The 16535-nt window shown below is 37.9% G+C and overlaps 1 protein-coding gene across 12 annotated transcripts in view; it reads right to left on the bottom strand.

The window, feature by feature from the left end:
- FRS2 (fibroblast growth factor receptor substrate 2) overlaps nt 1-16535 on the bottom strand; it is a 120463-nt gene that overhangs the window by 56270 nt on the left and 47658 nt on the right. For 7 of the 12 annotated variants that reach the window (XM_070271912.1, XM_070271909.1, XM_023643992.2 and 4 more), the window contains 2 exons: nt 7699-7794; nt 6904-6946 (listed from right to left, as the gene is read on the bottom strand). The exons of 1 other annotated variant lie outside the window; for it this stretch is intronic. The gene's annotated coding sequence lies outside the window, so the exon portion shown is untranslated. Of the gene's footprint in view, nt 1-6903; nt 6947-7698; nt 7795-8848; nt 8961-9812; nt 10089-16535 lie in introns of those variants that run through there. 4 more of the 12 variants (XM_070271914.1, XM_014740921.3, XM_070271910.1 and 1 more) reach the window with 3 other exon arrangements.

Here is a 16535-nt window from a genome sequence, read left to right as displayed (position 1 = left end):
ACTGGCTGCACCACAATGTGAACACATTTAACACTGGTGAATTTGTACACTTGAAAACAGTTAAGAAGGTAAATTTTATGTTAGCTGTATTTTACCACAATTTAAAAAATTCTTTTAATCATTAAAAAAGAGGTTTAGGGGCCAGCCCGGTGGCATAGTGGTTAAGTTCACACGTTCCACCTGGGGTTTGTGGGTTCAGATCCCAGGCACAGATCCAGCACTGCTCATCAAGCCACGCTGTGGCGGCAACCCACATAAAACAGAGGAAGACTGGCACAGATGTTTGCTCAGGGGCAATCTTCCTCAAACAAAAAGAGGTGGGTTGGCAACAGATGTTAGCCCAGGGTCAATCTTCCTCACCAAAAAAAAAAAAAAAAAAAGGTTTAAAAATAATCCAATCAGGACAATATGAGAAAAGAAAATTATAGGCCAATCTGACTCATGGATACTGATATAAAAATCCTAAACAAAATGTAAGCAAACCAAATCCAATACTTTACTAAAAAAAGATAATCCATCATGACTAAACTGGGTTTATCCCAGGAATGCTTAGTTAGCCTAGCTGGAAAATCAATGTAACTGACCACATTAACAGATTAAAGAGAAAAAATTCCGACCTTCTCTGGAGTTACAGAAAAACCTTTCAGTACAGCTCAACATCTATTCATGATTGAAACCAACAAAACACAAGCTAGCAAGCCAGGAATAGAATGAAACTTCCTTAACTCAACAAAGGCCATTTAAAAAAAACACTACAAATATCATTTTAAATGGTGAAATTTGAAAGCATTTCCTTTGAGATCAGGCACAAGACAAGAAACAAAACTGGGATTATCTGCAGCTCCCTGAGATAGGACAGTAATGGTTCAGAGTAGACACACAGATAAATGGTACAGAAATAGAACTACTCATGTATGAAACTTGATTTATTACAGGGAATTTTTATATCAGGGAGGAAATGAAGGACTATTTCATTAAAGAGTGCTAGGATAACCAATTATCCATATGGAAAGGGTAAATTCATATCCTGTAGCTCTCACAAAAATCATTCAGCAGGACATTTAAGAATTAAATATGAAAGGCAAAACCATAAAGCTTTTAGTTGACAATGTAGGGGAGAATATCTTTATGACTTCTGAGTAGGAAAAGATTAAGATAAACTGTAAAAAAAAAAAACCATATATTTAACTATATTAAAAGTAAGGACTGTTGTGAGAGATATATGTAAACTGATTACACTCTGTTGTGTTTGGCAGGAGGAGACTGGTTATACAGAATGACATCAAAAGTTAGCAAGGTGTACACGAGCAAGGCCAAACAACCAAGTGAATTCAAAGATCAAATTATTTTAATCTTGTTAATTTCCCTCCATATTTTATAAATTAATCAATTAAAGAGCAATCACATCAAAACAAGTACCCTCTCTGATTAAGAAAAAAATAGGGGTCGGCCCCGTGGCCCAGTGGTTAACTTTGCGCACTCCGCTTCGGCGGCCCAGGGTTTCACTGGTTTGGATCCTGGGCGCGACGTGGCAACACTCATCAGGCCATGCTGAGGCGGCGTCCCAGACAGTACAACCAGAGGCTCTCACAAGTAGAATCTACAACTGTGTACTGGGAGGGCTCTGGGGAGAAGAAGAAGAAGAAAAAAGACTGGCAACAGTTGTTAGCTCAGGTGCCAATCTTTAAAAAAAAAAAAAAGAAGAAAAAAGAATATGATGCTAATGTAATATAGGACTGCCAACGTTCCATCCACTTTACACTTAAATATTTTATACATCTTTGTCCTCACATAAGATCAACACGTTATTGTACTGATTTGGAAACAAGAATTAAAAAAAAAAAACTCACGATTCGGTAAGTGTCTATATCAATGTCTGTGTCTATATTTCATTTCAAATATTAGCAATGATGCCCATGGTAAAATCTAAATAGTGTTTCAGGTAAGTGGGGTATTACTTTGTCCTTTCCCACTGCTCCCTGAATCATATTTTTTACCACATGCCAAAATCTATCTTTGGATGCTTCGAAGAAACACTTAATATTAAGGTAAGATCTCCCTTGGAAAGAGCAAGAACTTTTTTTTAAAAAAAAGAAGAAATGGAGCAAATAGACAACATATTCTTAGAACTTCCAAATAATTCTGAAATTAAAAGCGCCAAAGAAATAAGCACAATTACAAAGAACACATCCTTCACTTGGGGAACTATTAAAACTGTGTGTATGATTGAAAGGGACAATTTGGAAAAAACATTTACCCCAAGATAAAATTTTTCTTTAACAATATGAAAGTATGTGTCCATCAAGCAAAATAAATTCATTCCCATTTCATCAAAACACCCTCCCCTTCACCCAAAACACACACACACATACAAGGTCCACATTTTCAGTGTGAATTGCAAGCCTCTGGCTCACATGAAAACAGCAGGATCCTAACCCACACACAGGCCCAGCGCTTGGACGTGTTGTTTCTGCATGCTGCCCACACTGCACTCTGAGCACGTGATTAGGAGCAACGATGCATAATCACACCACATTCCTTCCCTCGGCTCACACACCAACAGCTTGCCCTCTCAGCTGCATTCTTCCCCAAACAGCCATGGTCACCTTAGCAACCCTGTGCTCCTAACATGGACAGCTGGTCCACTTAAAGTCAGCCCTTCTTGGCAGGGGAAACGCTTGTTCTTCAAACTGAGGGAGAGAGAAGTTTTCCTTTCAGTAGACATTACAGGGGTTGATTTAACTTGATCAGCACTTTTGTTCTGTGGCAGTAATTTGTGTCGAGTTTCAAGCTATTCTGAGTTTTGGTTTTTGGGTCCTTTTTTTTTTTTAAATCTAAAAGCAAGTGGCTAAAAAAAATTAAATCAAGGCAGCTCATGGAATTCCATGGAAGAGTGGAACATGAAACAAAGAAGGTATCTGATATAATGGTATTCTTTTATAAAACAATAAAGTTACCTATATTTTCTAAAGTTCAAATTTACTTAAATTGAACTGCAACATTTGAAACCATAATACACAATAAGAGTCAGAAGATCTGTCTTTTTAGTATCATAGCCTATTTTTGAACAACAAAAACAATGCTAAACTTTCAAGTTTTATAACTCCAATCTATTCCAAAGACTGAGTCAACCTGTATTCCTTTATGCCACCACCTACACGTGAAATCTTTCCGGAGGCTCAACTGTAAACTAATCCAAGGACCCTCCAGACCTACAACGCCATAGACGGCCCTGGGTTACTCAAAACCAATCTTCATCTGTGCTTGCACCATTAACGCTAGGCCTGAACCAAATTAAGTCTTTCAGGATAAAAGATTCAGGCTTATAATAGAGTTTGCCTGATTTTCATACTATAAACAAATAATTTGGGGACAGGGGATTACCATAGTCTGAAATACATGAGATCTAATTGATTGTTCCATACCCACAAAGAGATTCCAATCTTCCATCCATCAAAATTAGACACCTCATCTTCAAGGAAAGTAAATAGGCATGTTCAAAACTAAAAAAGTACAAATTTATGGTATTCATTCTAAACTGGAAATATTTATGAAATAATTTTCTATAACAGTGGTGGACAAAATCCATATAATTTATTAAATGCTGTTTTAGTAAACCTCAAGGTTAAGTGACTACCATCTACATCATTCATTGGTTACACTTTTGTTTATATATGTGCGTTTTTTTAAAAAAACTCCTCAGACTATGAGGTTCTTCCTGGTTAGAAACATTTCTTTCAAGTTAAAAGTATCCTAGCAATACACCTTCCATATAGAGAAAAATATCAGTTGATAGGAATTACACCTTCTATATAGAGTAATATCAGTTCATAGAGAGGCAGTATAAGTTACTAAAAAGAACCTAAAGCTAAGTCATCTACTGGTTTCCTCATTGTAAAATGAGAATACTATCTGTTCTACTTATGCCATGCATTAACATAACAAAGTGAGAATAACGAAATTACTATGCCATACAAAATACTCAAAAATTAAAGAAACTAGAAAAAGGACTGATGTCAAATTCTGTGAATTATTTTTTAAGACAGTAAGGGGAGTATTCAACAATGCATAGGATACCAAATCAATATCAACCTCAAAAGTTGCTGGTCTTCCCACCAAAGGTCTTATAAAAAGTATTGCCATATAAAGAACTATTACTTTCAAAAAGCCTCAACCTTGGCTTAACTGTTAACAGACATGAATTCCCTTACCCTTTGCCTTTCCCCTACTGACTCAGTTCCACATTTCCTCCTGGCCCCTAACATCTTCCTCCCACACAAAGAAACTGCTCCCAGCAAGGTACCTTTAGCATTTGCCACCTGATGGAAGCCCTCCTTGATCTGATCACTGCTGTATTCATCCTCCGCCTAAAATCAACGCCCGCTCCATCCTCTCATAGGACTCTCTCCCTCTCTCTCCTCCTCACCACTATGAAGCATACCATCATCACGGAATGGAGCTTCTGAAGTTCCTACTCTCTGACAATTTCTAGTTAGGAGATCCAAGAGAAGCTGCTTCTGCTGATACTGTACTACTATAGACGAAACTGTGTTTCTGCATCCCAAAGTTGGAATCCTGTATTTGTACTTGTCTTACTCTGTGTTAGATTCAGTGATGGGGATTCAGAGAACACAGTTCTGCTTCAAAGAAGTAACAGAAAAAATAAGATGACTGTTTAAATATAATACAATGTCAAAATTAATAAGTAATAGATAACGGGGAGGTTCCATAATATCACTGGTATTATCTTTCAACTACTAAGCTTTTGTGGGCTAAAAACTGAGACCTAATTATTTTAATACAAAGTTTCTAGAAGAAAAATACATGTTTTTGTTAGGCCTTGAAATTCTTTGACTGTTCGGACAGCATTCTACACAGATGTTTTCATTTCCTCTAATCTTCCACAGCATCTAACTCGCATTCTTCAACTTCAATTCTCACATAAGAGCACAAGTTGGTGTTTTCTTAAATGCTCATTTTAATGTGCCTTATCCATTTCAGGAATTCTACATTTAACAGCTCATTTTAATAAATAACCACCTGGAATACAACGTACCCGCTGGACAAAACTAGTCAGTGAAGATCCAGCAACATGCCAGATCATAGGAGAGAGGGCCGAGGAGGGCCCACAAGCGTTTGATGAAGACTACTGTGCAACCGAAGCACAGGCGCATAAGACAGCAGGCCCTTCGCAGACACAACAGGGCCCACATCAAACACATTCAAGGCCACCGACGTGGGGCAAGCGTGAAAAGAAAACAGAGGAGCCGATGCCGACTGAGGAATATCATTACTCAACACTCCTCGAGAGAGGTTAAAAACTGATACTTCAGACAAAGCCATCCTCTTTCATAACCAACAGTCGCCCAAAATTTAAACAATTTTTTTAATTGTGGTAAAATACACAGAAGGTAAAATTTACCATTTCAACCATTTTTAAGTGTACGGTTAACAGTAATTTTTTTTAAGTTGTCATTGTCCTTTTAACACCTTTGATTGTGTAGCAGGGTGAATAATCTTCTTCTGATTATTTTCTACTCTAAAAAAATTACGAAAGCATCTGGTATTTATAAAAATAAATATTTATTGAACACTTACAGGGAGCCCTAAGGGTATCAGACACCATTATCATATACTCTACTAAGGTCAAAGATTTAAATTTCATTTGCCGAAAGAGTGACAAAGACGCAACAGATCAAGTTCACAAGTTGTTTCAGTTTTTCCTTTAAGCACTGTAATCCAGGAAAAGAAGGATCTGGATTTCTCCTACAGTACTGCCTTTGAGCAGTGTGCTAGAAGATGTTCCAGGACCCCCTCCCTTAGCCCCCGGGAGGGAGAAGAAAACAAGAGGGAAAAAGAGTTTCACAAGAAACTTGGAAAGGAAAAACACTGGTGATTTGCTCTCCCTTCCTCTTCTTCGGCTAGTGTGGCCCTTTATTTAACCCTCTGTTTCCAGTTAGGATAAAAGTTGACCTGATTAACTAAATCTGCGGCAGTTTCAAAACCAGGTGGAAAAGATGTGTCTGAGAGTGCGCATTCCCCTCAGGACAGAGGATACTGGAAAAGGAGAGTAAATGAGAAAGAATTATTGATCTGAATAATCCACTTTACGAGCACTTCCAGTTGACAGATTGAATTAATCTGCAGTGATCACTACTCCCTACACCAAAAAGTTTCGGAGAAAATTTAACTAGGTGACTTCCTAAGGCTGCCAAGCGACTGACTTTCGGTTACTGGCACAGGGTGAGCACCCTGCTGAGACTGTACTATCTACTCACGTGAACGTTTCATCCTCCAGAAGTCGAAGAGCACAACAATGTAAACCAATGATTTAATCCACTGTAAAGGTGATCGTTCAGGATTTTTTTTTTTAAATATTAAATGTTACTGCATCTTTTACTATCAACCTGGTAGGAAGTATTGCACTTGTTAAACTAAAGGAGTTACACAATTTCCACAGGTGTAAACATAGCTAACTAATCCCCTTTAACCGAAACCCTTAAGAGAGCTTCTATGAACCTTGAACTCCCCCAGGTCATTTAGGCCATGTCCACTGAGGCAAAAGGTGAATGTGCCCTATGCAAGAAGAGAACTTGTTTCCTAAAACGGATAAGCCCTCTCCCAAGGATGCGAGGAATAGGCACTGCCCAAGAAAAGCAGTATCTGAGTGGCAGATGTGACCACTCTTATCACACCCTTTCAATCCCAACTTCAAATAAGATGAGCAGGGTCTTGGCTAGCAAATTCTGAGTTAGTAAAGGAGCAGCTAACATATTTGTGAGAATCTTGTAATAATCAAGAAAAGATATGAAATAAATATGGGGAAGGGAACAAAAAAAATCAAGAGCAATGAAGCCTGTATTCAATGAGATTTGTTTTATTACTACATGAACAATTTCTTACCTTGTGGAACACTCTTCTGAGAAAAATAGATACAATTTTGTTCCTAAAAGAATTTCAGGTAGAAAAGTTGACATGTTAGTTTCAAAACACAAAGTCTCTTGAAAATGAAAATTACAAAATGCTAATATAGTACATTCAGAATACTATGACACTTGTATTACCAAAGCTTAAAAAACAGTAAGTCTCTAATAAGAAAAGTACTTTATTTTTATAAGAATATTTACAATAAAAATTATTCTTATTATTACAGAAATACTTATTCTACTATCAAATCATTTTTGCTAGGTATATAATGATGAGTGGCATATTTTCACGTTCTAAAACATCAGTACTCCATTGGCTTTTACTCTTGCCAAGCTTTGATATTCTGAAGGGTATTTTCTTTTTAGGTATAATCCACATCATAAAGTTCATCACTTAAAAGTATAAAATTCAGTGGTTTTGACTATATTCACAAAGTTCTGTAACCATTACTACCATCTAATTCCAGAATATATTCATCACCCCAATCAGAAACCCCGTACTGAAGGGTACATTGTCATTCCTAGGGAGAAACATCTTAAATTTAATTTTAAAAGATAAACAAGAAGCATACTCTTTATAACACTATGATCAAAATTATGTTTTTTTAAAAATATGCAGAACAAAGACTGGTAGGGAATTTGTACTAAAATCCAAAATAAAAACAGAAATACGAGTTGACACTTTATAAAATGTCCACTATACTTTTTATTAAATATTTTTTAAAGTAGATAAAATAAGTATAAAGTTGAAAAAAAAATTGGCCACACTTACTAATCTTGTTGCAAAGCCACAGCTGCATCTTACTTTATGACAAATTGACTGTTTCATCACTTTTGCATCTGGGCATCTACTTCTTAACGGTCATTTCTGAAATAAAGATGTATTAATTAAGAATATATTATAACAAAAACATAAAATCTTTAAGGACAATTATCTAGATTTTAGTGACTAGAGCAGAACTCTTCAAACAGTTCTTGAGCAACCTTCTGATAAAATCATCAACAGGCTGAGCAGGGTGAGGTGAGAGGGACAGAACACAGGCTGGCAACCCGCAGAATTAGAATTACACAGTGACGCGACACGTCTGAGGATAAACATCTACAAACTGCTCAGTCCTCAATCCTTTTCACTCACCAGGGTCTTGCAACTCCTAAGAATGCCATTTATAGACTGGAAAAAGAGAAAGAAGACAGAGAAGAGGAGCCCTAAAACTGCACATCTGAAAACAAATTAAGAGCTTCTTTATTATGCTTGTCTATTTCCCCCTCATACCACAGAAAGTAAGCTCAGGAGATTTCTGTAGGTTTAATTCACTGATCTTTTGAGCACCTAAGACAATGACTGCCATGCAGTAAGCGCTCAGTAAATACTTATTGACAGAATGGGTAAACTGATGAATGATTTCACTTTTGATGAACTATTTAATCTGACTATTCAAAAGGGCAATCTCAAAAATTCCTTCCACACAAACACCATTGATGTTAATGCCAACTAAAACATCATTATTGTTTTGTTCCTTGATAAGCAAAGCCCACAATTAAAAGACAATCAAGACATGGTCCCAACCCTGAAGGAAAAGAACAAAGGCATATACCACTTTGTAATTGTTAGTGCAACCTTTGGGAAAGACTCCTAGAAGGGGAACTGATTGATATGCAATTTTGCTAAATATTGCCAAATGGTGTGGGTGGGGATCTTTTTCTTTTTCAAACATGTATGTTCTTTGAGGTGCTTGTTGCGGAGACTGCTAGGAATATTAAGAGAAAACGTTTCATAAGGAGTAAAAAGCTGACAGATCTCAAGAATAACCCTCAGGGAACCCAGTACTTCCCTACTTCTATCCTGTAGCTGAAGTAGTATTCCAAAAAATGCTACTTTTTTTGTAAAAAGTGGGGGAATACAAATATTAATACAGACTTACTTTTTCTCCTTTCAAAAGGAAGCAATGGAAGGGGTCAGCCTGGTGGCGAAGCGGTTAAGTTCACACCTTTCACTCCAGTGGCCCAGGGTTCTCTGGTTCGGATCCTGGGGTGCAGACCTACGCATCACTAATAAAGCTACGCTGTGGCACACATCCCCCATATAAAGTAGAAGATGGGCACGGATGTCAGCTCAGGGCCAATCTTCCTCAGCAAAGAGAGGAGGATTGGCAGCTGATGTTAGCTCAGGGCTAATCTTCCTCAAAAAAAAAACCCCATAAGCAATGGAGAGATAAAACCAAAACCATTTTTAAATGGTTATCTACAGAGAAAAGAGAAAGCAGGGTAGAAAGGAGAGGGATGGAAGTAGACTTCTCAGAACATACCTTGTTTTACAGTTTTAACTTTGGAGAACTGTTTTGAGATCAAATGAATATCAAATGATAATGACATTTTGAACATCAAAATGCTAACGACTACCACTGACTGAAACATTAAATACATTTTAAAAATTCACGGTCATCTTTGGAAGTTGCTAGGGCATTAACTTATTATTCTGAAAATTGATAAAGGGAAAGAATCAAGCATTTATCCTGCCTTTCTTATATGAAAAGTACCCCCAGAGAAACAAGCAGTCAATAAGTGAAAACTCTTTTTTATAGGATTCTGAATAATAAAGGTAGAAGGAATGATAGGATTAGAAAATCACCATTGTGTCCCCCTAACGAAATTATGAACCTAAAAAGCAATGAATGGTTGCTAAAACCACTACGTAAAAGTTGATCGGAAAATTAATAATAGATAAATCAGGCTGACAAAACTTGAACCCAGTAATTAATCTTAATGTCATTAAAAATGGGTCAATCAGACATTATGCGCAGAAGTATTCATCACTATCCACTAAGTGTTCACTCTGGGAGCTCCAGTTTCAAAAGACATCCATAATATTACCACTTCCACTCTTACCATCATGGTCCCAGCAACTCACTTCTCATGGATTTGATCTCCCAGCCTCTCTCCTGTTCACCTCCACAAGTCAGTCAGTCAGTTAGTCCTTTTCAAAAGAAAGTCAGATCACATCATTCTTCTGTTCAAACCCTCTAATTGACTCCATCTCACTAGTCTAAAAGCCAAAGTCCTTACAAAGGCCAAAAACACTATAATGTGACATTTCCCTTCCTGATCTCTAACCTACCACTCTCCCCCTTGCTCGCCCCATTCTAGCCACATGGCTCTCTGTCCTTAAACGCATGAGCAAGTTCTCACTTCAGGCACCAGGACTTGGGTTCCCTCTGCCGGGAACACCAGATATCGCTCTGGCTTATTCCTCCTCCCCTTCCTGTAGGACTAGGTTTTTACAAGTTATCTCATCAAAGAAATATGCCCCGGTACCCTAGGCAAGCCCAAAATATCTGTCTCGGATCTCCTTATCTGGCAGAGAATATACAAGGAGAAATAAGTCATAAATTTTGGAGATGATAATCATTTGAAACACAAACATGAATTTTCACATCTTTCTGTCTAAACATCTATAGAGCTATACTGCCCCTTTTAAAAATTCTTATGGTCTCAACTTCAAAGAATTAATGAAGATATAGCTACCATCGTGTGGTTTTACTTATTTGGTTGTTGTTTTGTTTTAAAATCATCTACACCATAACTCTAGAAAGGAGTGGTGGAAAAACTGGAATTAAATGAATTCCATTAAAAAACAGCAACTAGTAAAATAAATGGCATTCCCTTTCCTCCTACTCCTTTAGGGATCTCTGTTTAGGATTACGTTATAAAGTTCCAAGTAATCTCAAGAAAAGTTTTAAGTACTTTCAAATTTATCTGTTCCCTTTAGGCACCATGACCACCAGAGAGAATCAAAAGAACTCACTAACGCTAACATGACTAGACTAGCTAAGACATGGTAGGGATGTTTGAACTTAATTATTTTTCTTTAAATAAACAAACTCCCCCTGGGCTAAGGCCTCCTCTGCCTTTGAAACATCCTGTGGCTGGCAAGCTTCAGGGTCTTAAGAGAGACAGCCAGGGGACAGAAAAAACAGCAAGTATGAATCAGTAATCACATTTAATAGTCTCTGAAGACCAAAACAAAGATACTAGTTCTGGCAAGAGCTCGCTAGAATTGCCCAAAAACTGACTTATCCACATACCTTTCATCTGAACAATCTATTTTCACTTAGTTTAAGGTTCACAAAGCATTTGTTATGGGCCTATCAGACTTTAGGTACATAAATAAACCAAAAGTACAAGGAAAACAATCACTAGGGGTTCTAAGATGAAATTTAATGTTAAAATCTGCTTTGTTTGGGGTAGGGGGTGAGGAGAATCCTTGAATATTGTTGTGTAGAAACATCTCCATTCAGTTGGAAATCAGACTTTAGCAAGTTCAATCACTTGAAATAAGGCTAGTGACAGTAAAGTAACCTTTACTGAACAACTTCTCTGTGCCAGATACTTACATTAGCTCACTCAATCCTCAGAACCTCCCTCTGCGAAAGGTCCTAACAAAACACACAGAGCGGTTAAATAACTTGTCCAAACCACAGAGAGAGCGTTCCAGGATCCAAAATCTCAGTCTTTCTATTTTCACTATCATAACCTGCAGTAAACTGAAATAAAATTATTAGTCACAAATACCACATTTGAGCCATACGAGTACCTGTAAACTCAGGCTGCTCAACTGAGAAATCCATCCTGTTCTTCCAAGGCTGCTTTAGATAAGAGGTCAAAGGGAAAGTTTGCTGCTGTTCACTAACAAGAAACCTGTGGCAATAAGCAGTGAATCAGAGGAACACGCCACACTGAGGCCTGCAGGACTGAGTGGGAGTGAGCTTCACACCGCACAGTGCACTGAGCGGCATTCGTTCCTAACAATTAACTTGAATCACCTCTAAGTGACTGACAGATACTACGTATGCTCTGAGAAGTCAAGGAAGAAACGTTAAGACTTAACAGAGTGGGTACACAGGTGTTTACCAAAATAGTTTCTGTACTTTCCTGAATGTTTGAAATACTTCTCTTTCTCTCTTGATATAGATATACAGACACAGACACACACAGACACACACATACACACATTAAAGTGTTCCATTTCTTAAAATTTACAAGTTTATTAGAGTTACGATTCCTAATTTTCCTTTTCTGGAAAAGTCTTTCATGTGGAACACCTTAGTTCCCAACACTATGGGATAACACATATCGGCCTCAGTTCTTCATATTCAACAGAATCTGATTTTTAATGTGTCATTAATTGAAAAATATTTTGTAGGAATATTTTCTTTCAAAACTGTAAACTTAATCTGTCATTTGATGCATCCACTGCCTTTCACAAAGTAAAAGTAACATACCCATTCTAAAATAAAAATCAAGGCAATTACTTAACTATCAGGACACATTACTCAGGAAATGTGGCCTTGCTACATGAATGTCTCAATTATTTGGAGAAAGTGAAAATTCCTTGGAACAAATTATCCCCATTGACTAAAAAACATGCCAGTGAAAGAACTTACTGCTTTACACAGAGCAGAGACTCAGATTGAAGATTTAAAGTTTCCCAAAGACCTGAATACATATGCTAGGCTTGCAAATACTTGATTGTGTCCCGGGAATTTTCAGCATAAATTAACACTAAGTAAAAAACCTCCCTCACAATCTCATCCACTGCACTGATGGTGAAGAAAGACGAAGGAGAGGGAAGGGAGGACACACTTGCCCAGGACACTAATGATAAATAATACCACCTTATTTTTACAAAACCTTACGATTTTAGTGTTTCTTTCTCGACAAAAAACAGTGTGTGTGCAGATCTATCATTAAGACCAAACAAAGATACTGAAACGGTCTGTGTGGTTTTGAAGTCAATGTCGGGAGGTATCACCCATGGCACTTGCTGTTTTACTTTGTATTTTAACAATATGGAAGTGCACACAGCACAGAGTATGTATTGTTTCTTGAAACTCTACCATACACACAATCTCTCCTTACAACTAGCATTTGTCTCTCTCTCTCCCTCCCCTTCCTTTGCACACTCTCACGCAAAGTATGAATAATTATTTTTAAAAACTTCTGTTTCATAGACAAACATGCTATACACATTCTGGCCAAGATATAAAATGTACTTCTTAGTAGGAAATCTTCATGACATCTTCACATGTGATTCTACGTAGAACATCAAGGTAAATATTTCCAGAGTTAGTTTCTTTCCATGTCTTCAACATTAAACATAATGCAGACACACACAAATCTAGACATCGCAGAGCCCACGGCTTTACTCTTCTTCATGAATTTTAATACAACACACAATAAAATATTCACCAGGGAGAGTAGCTTGGTATGAAAGTAGGTTTGCCTTTGGCCCTATTCCGGGGAGATGAGTTACTTGAATACCAAATAACCTCTTAGTAACTGACAGCCTCTTCAAGAAGGCTGTGTAAGTGTGAGTGCCCCACAGACTGTCACCTAACTCCAGTAACTTCCTCAAGAGTGGAAACCATTTTTATAAAGCTCATGTCAGCCTTTTTATTTTACAGAAAATAATCCATAACTTCAAAAATAGAAGTCAACGGAGAGTTACATCTTTCCCTAAACTATTCCTTTATCTGCCAGGAGGAAAATACTATCTTCATTCTTTAGTAGTTCTGGTAGGCTCTACATATTTTTCAGCAATACCATACAGACAAGTTTTCCCCACAACCAAACTCTAAGACAATTTCTCCTGGTGGGCATTGTACGAGGCTGTGACAAGGAAAGAAGGAAGACCAATGTCTTCAACCAGTTTCCAGCAAACTGAAAAGTGGTATTCATGTCTCATGAAAGGACCTTCCATAGATAAACCCACATCCCAAAGCCCTCAATTCAAGCTGTACCTGTTTCCTCTGAACTACAGCTACGGAATACTGTTTCTCCTACAATCCACAAAACCTTTAGGTACAGTCACAGCTAATTCAAAGGAATTCAGTGGCCCTCCGTAACTTGTGTCTCCCTCATTATATATAAAGAACTTGCTTAATATTCTATATTTAAAACACATGTAGGAAAAAAAATGCTATGAAGGAGGGTAAGAAAGACAAACCTCATAAACTGGCCATATTAAAAATAACAACAGCACAGCCAGAAGGACCTACAACTAGAATATACAACTATGTATTGGGGGGCTTTGGGGAGAAGAAGAAGAAGGAAAAAAAAGATTGGCAACAGACGTTAGCTCAGGTGCCAATCTTTAAAAAATTAAAATCAAAATAAATAAATAAATAAATAAAATAAGAGATGGGGGGGACCTGTAAAATCATTTTATATTTTACAGGTGAAGAAACTGAAGCAGCTTATGAGCAAGGAAAGAACTGAAGTTCACATTATAAATGGTGTTTTCTCCCAACATTATCCCTTCCAACAAATCTATAACAGGTATTTTAGCTTAATACAAACATAACATGTAATCAGAACAGATTGCAATGTTGAAGAGTTTAAATAAACGCATGAATTCTGAGCACAGTATATAAGTTAAGGGAAATTAGAAATGGCCCCTGTGTCTTTTAGGAACGCCAGAATTCCAATAAATAACCTCTTTCCTTGGTGCAGCTCCTTAGGACAGTCTGAGCTGGAGGGATCACTGCTCTGGCCCAGAATGGCATTTCTTATACAGATGACTAATTAAATTCACCATTAGCTAATGTCCATAAAGATTAAAAAACTGTGCATATGCTAACATCCTGTTTTCAACCTGGTAGCTTAAGAAAAGGACTAGTGCCCGTGTAAGGATTGCTGGGCCACTACAACAGCTCATAAAAGAGGCATAAATCTCAAAGTAAAGTAGTGGAATAGCAGAGTATACAACATCAATTGGATTTATACAAAAATCCATTGTATACAGCCTGCACTGGACCAAAAACAAAAAATTCATAGAGAAATACAAGTTCTCAAATTAAAATTTATATCCTAGGAAAGATCAGATGGGGGTAAGGACAAAAAGCATAGTATACTCAATATTAAAAATGTTATACTTAAAGAGGACAAAAATCACTTTTAATTTTATGGACATTTACCTTACATCTCTAGCACCCAACTCACATTTAGCCTGTCCACAAGAGCATGTGTGTGGAAGGGCACCTGATCAACTCACATTCACAAAGCTATAGCTGCCCATTTAGTTCCAAAGGCACAAGTGGATAAAATGACATTATTACAAAGTGCTGTTTTGGTAGCATAAAAAAATCAGCAGGACAGATAGACTTGTACTAAAGGAATAATTAACAAGAGCTGTGGTTTACGCAGAAATACTCCAGCATGGGTGACATCACAGCAACTATGGCAGTTTGTCTTTACGATTTCTCCCCACAAACCAAGTTGGATACATCCCAAGTTAAATAACAGCTCCTGCTTATTACTCCTAGATATCACATATTTCTTTAGCTTTAAAATAGAAGTACATAAGTCAATTTAAAATGCAAATTGGTACAGAGGCTTAAAACTTAACTGTGTACTCTAGAGAGAGCAGTGCTTCTAACCTTAAAAAAAAAAGCCCTCACTGACTTTCCTAAGCAAAGGGAGAGTTTCACTGTTTTTCAAGCTACCATTACAAATAACAAAGGACATAAAGAATGCTGCTTGTGGGATAGCACGTGCCCCTACTCCTTCCATCCATATTGTCTCTGTCTCTGTCTCTCCAGGCGGTAGGGGAGCGGGATGCCATGGGTGTGTGCGGTGTTTCTCCCTCTCCGCCTCAGTCTTGGTCACTCTAGGTACCCCCTCCTTCTTGCCAACCTCTCTCTCACACTCAACAACTGGCTTCCAAGTGTTGATACTTGGACAGAAAGCATTTTATCAGGCTGGAGCCTGTGTCTCACAGTCACACAATAAGAAACAGAATCAGAAATTATTCAATTTGTTGAAAATAGATAAAATTAAAGCTGCAAATTTTTAATTTCCTTTAAAATGCCTAAATAGATAAACACGCCATACACAAGATTTTAATAAACTTAGTAGAGTCGATCTAACATTTATTTACAGGATTTTGAGCTAAATATATCAGGGGGGGGGGGGAGGGATATTAACAAAGTCGGTATACCACAGCAGTTCCAAGCACGAGCTCTAGAATGGCAGCTCTGAGTGAGTCCCAGCTCGGCAGTGACTGATCTTGGCAGGTCACTGACTCTCTCGACCTACCCATCAGTTCTAACATGGGGACGAGCTGTGACAGTGCCTATAAGACACTCCACACGCAGGGAGCGCTCAGCACACAGCACACCGAGAACAGCAGGTGGAGGGCACGTCCATCCTTATTTCTGTCTGCCTAGCAGCTGAACTTCCCCTGAGGTTTGGGAACTTCCCCACTTTATGATTTAGAAGTTCAAAGAGTTTGCCACATCTAATATTTGAGAACTTCCTCCCATCTTATGATTTCAAAAGGTTAAACACTTTCCCACATGTCCTATACATCTAGGCCCAGCCAGACTAGAAATGGGCACCTACTCAGTGGGAGAAGTAGAGACCAGAGGAAACGCCCTCACACTAACAGCAGAGCAATTGCAGCAAGGTCAAGTCAGGGGCAGAGATGGCAGCACTCGGAGTCATCTAGAGCTAGCAGTGTCACTGGGGCAGGCGGTGGCGTCTGTCAGTCTGTCTCCAGATGGGACTGGCATCCTCGTGGGAACTGTTGTACAGTGTGATTTTGGGCATTGT

This window comes from Equus caballus, chromosome 6 (genome assembly GCF_041296265.1).
Source record: "Equus caballus isolate H_3958 breed thoroughbred chromosome 6, TB-T2T, whole genome shotgun sequence".
NCBI classification, from domain to species: domain Eukaryota; kingdom Metazoa; phylum Chordata; class Mammalia; order Perissodactyla; family Equidae; genus Equus; species Equus caballus.
Note: the sequence above shows the minus strand (reverse complement) of the source record. Positions and strands in the feature narration are given on the sequence as shown.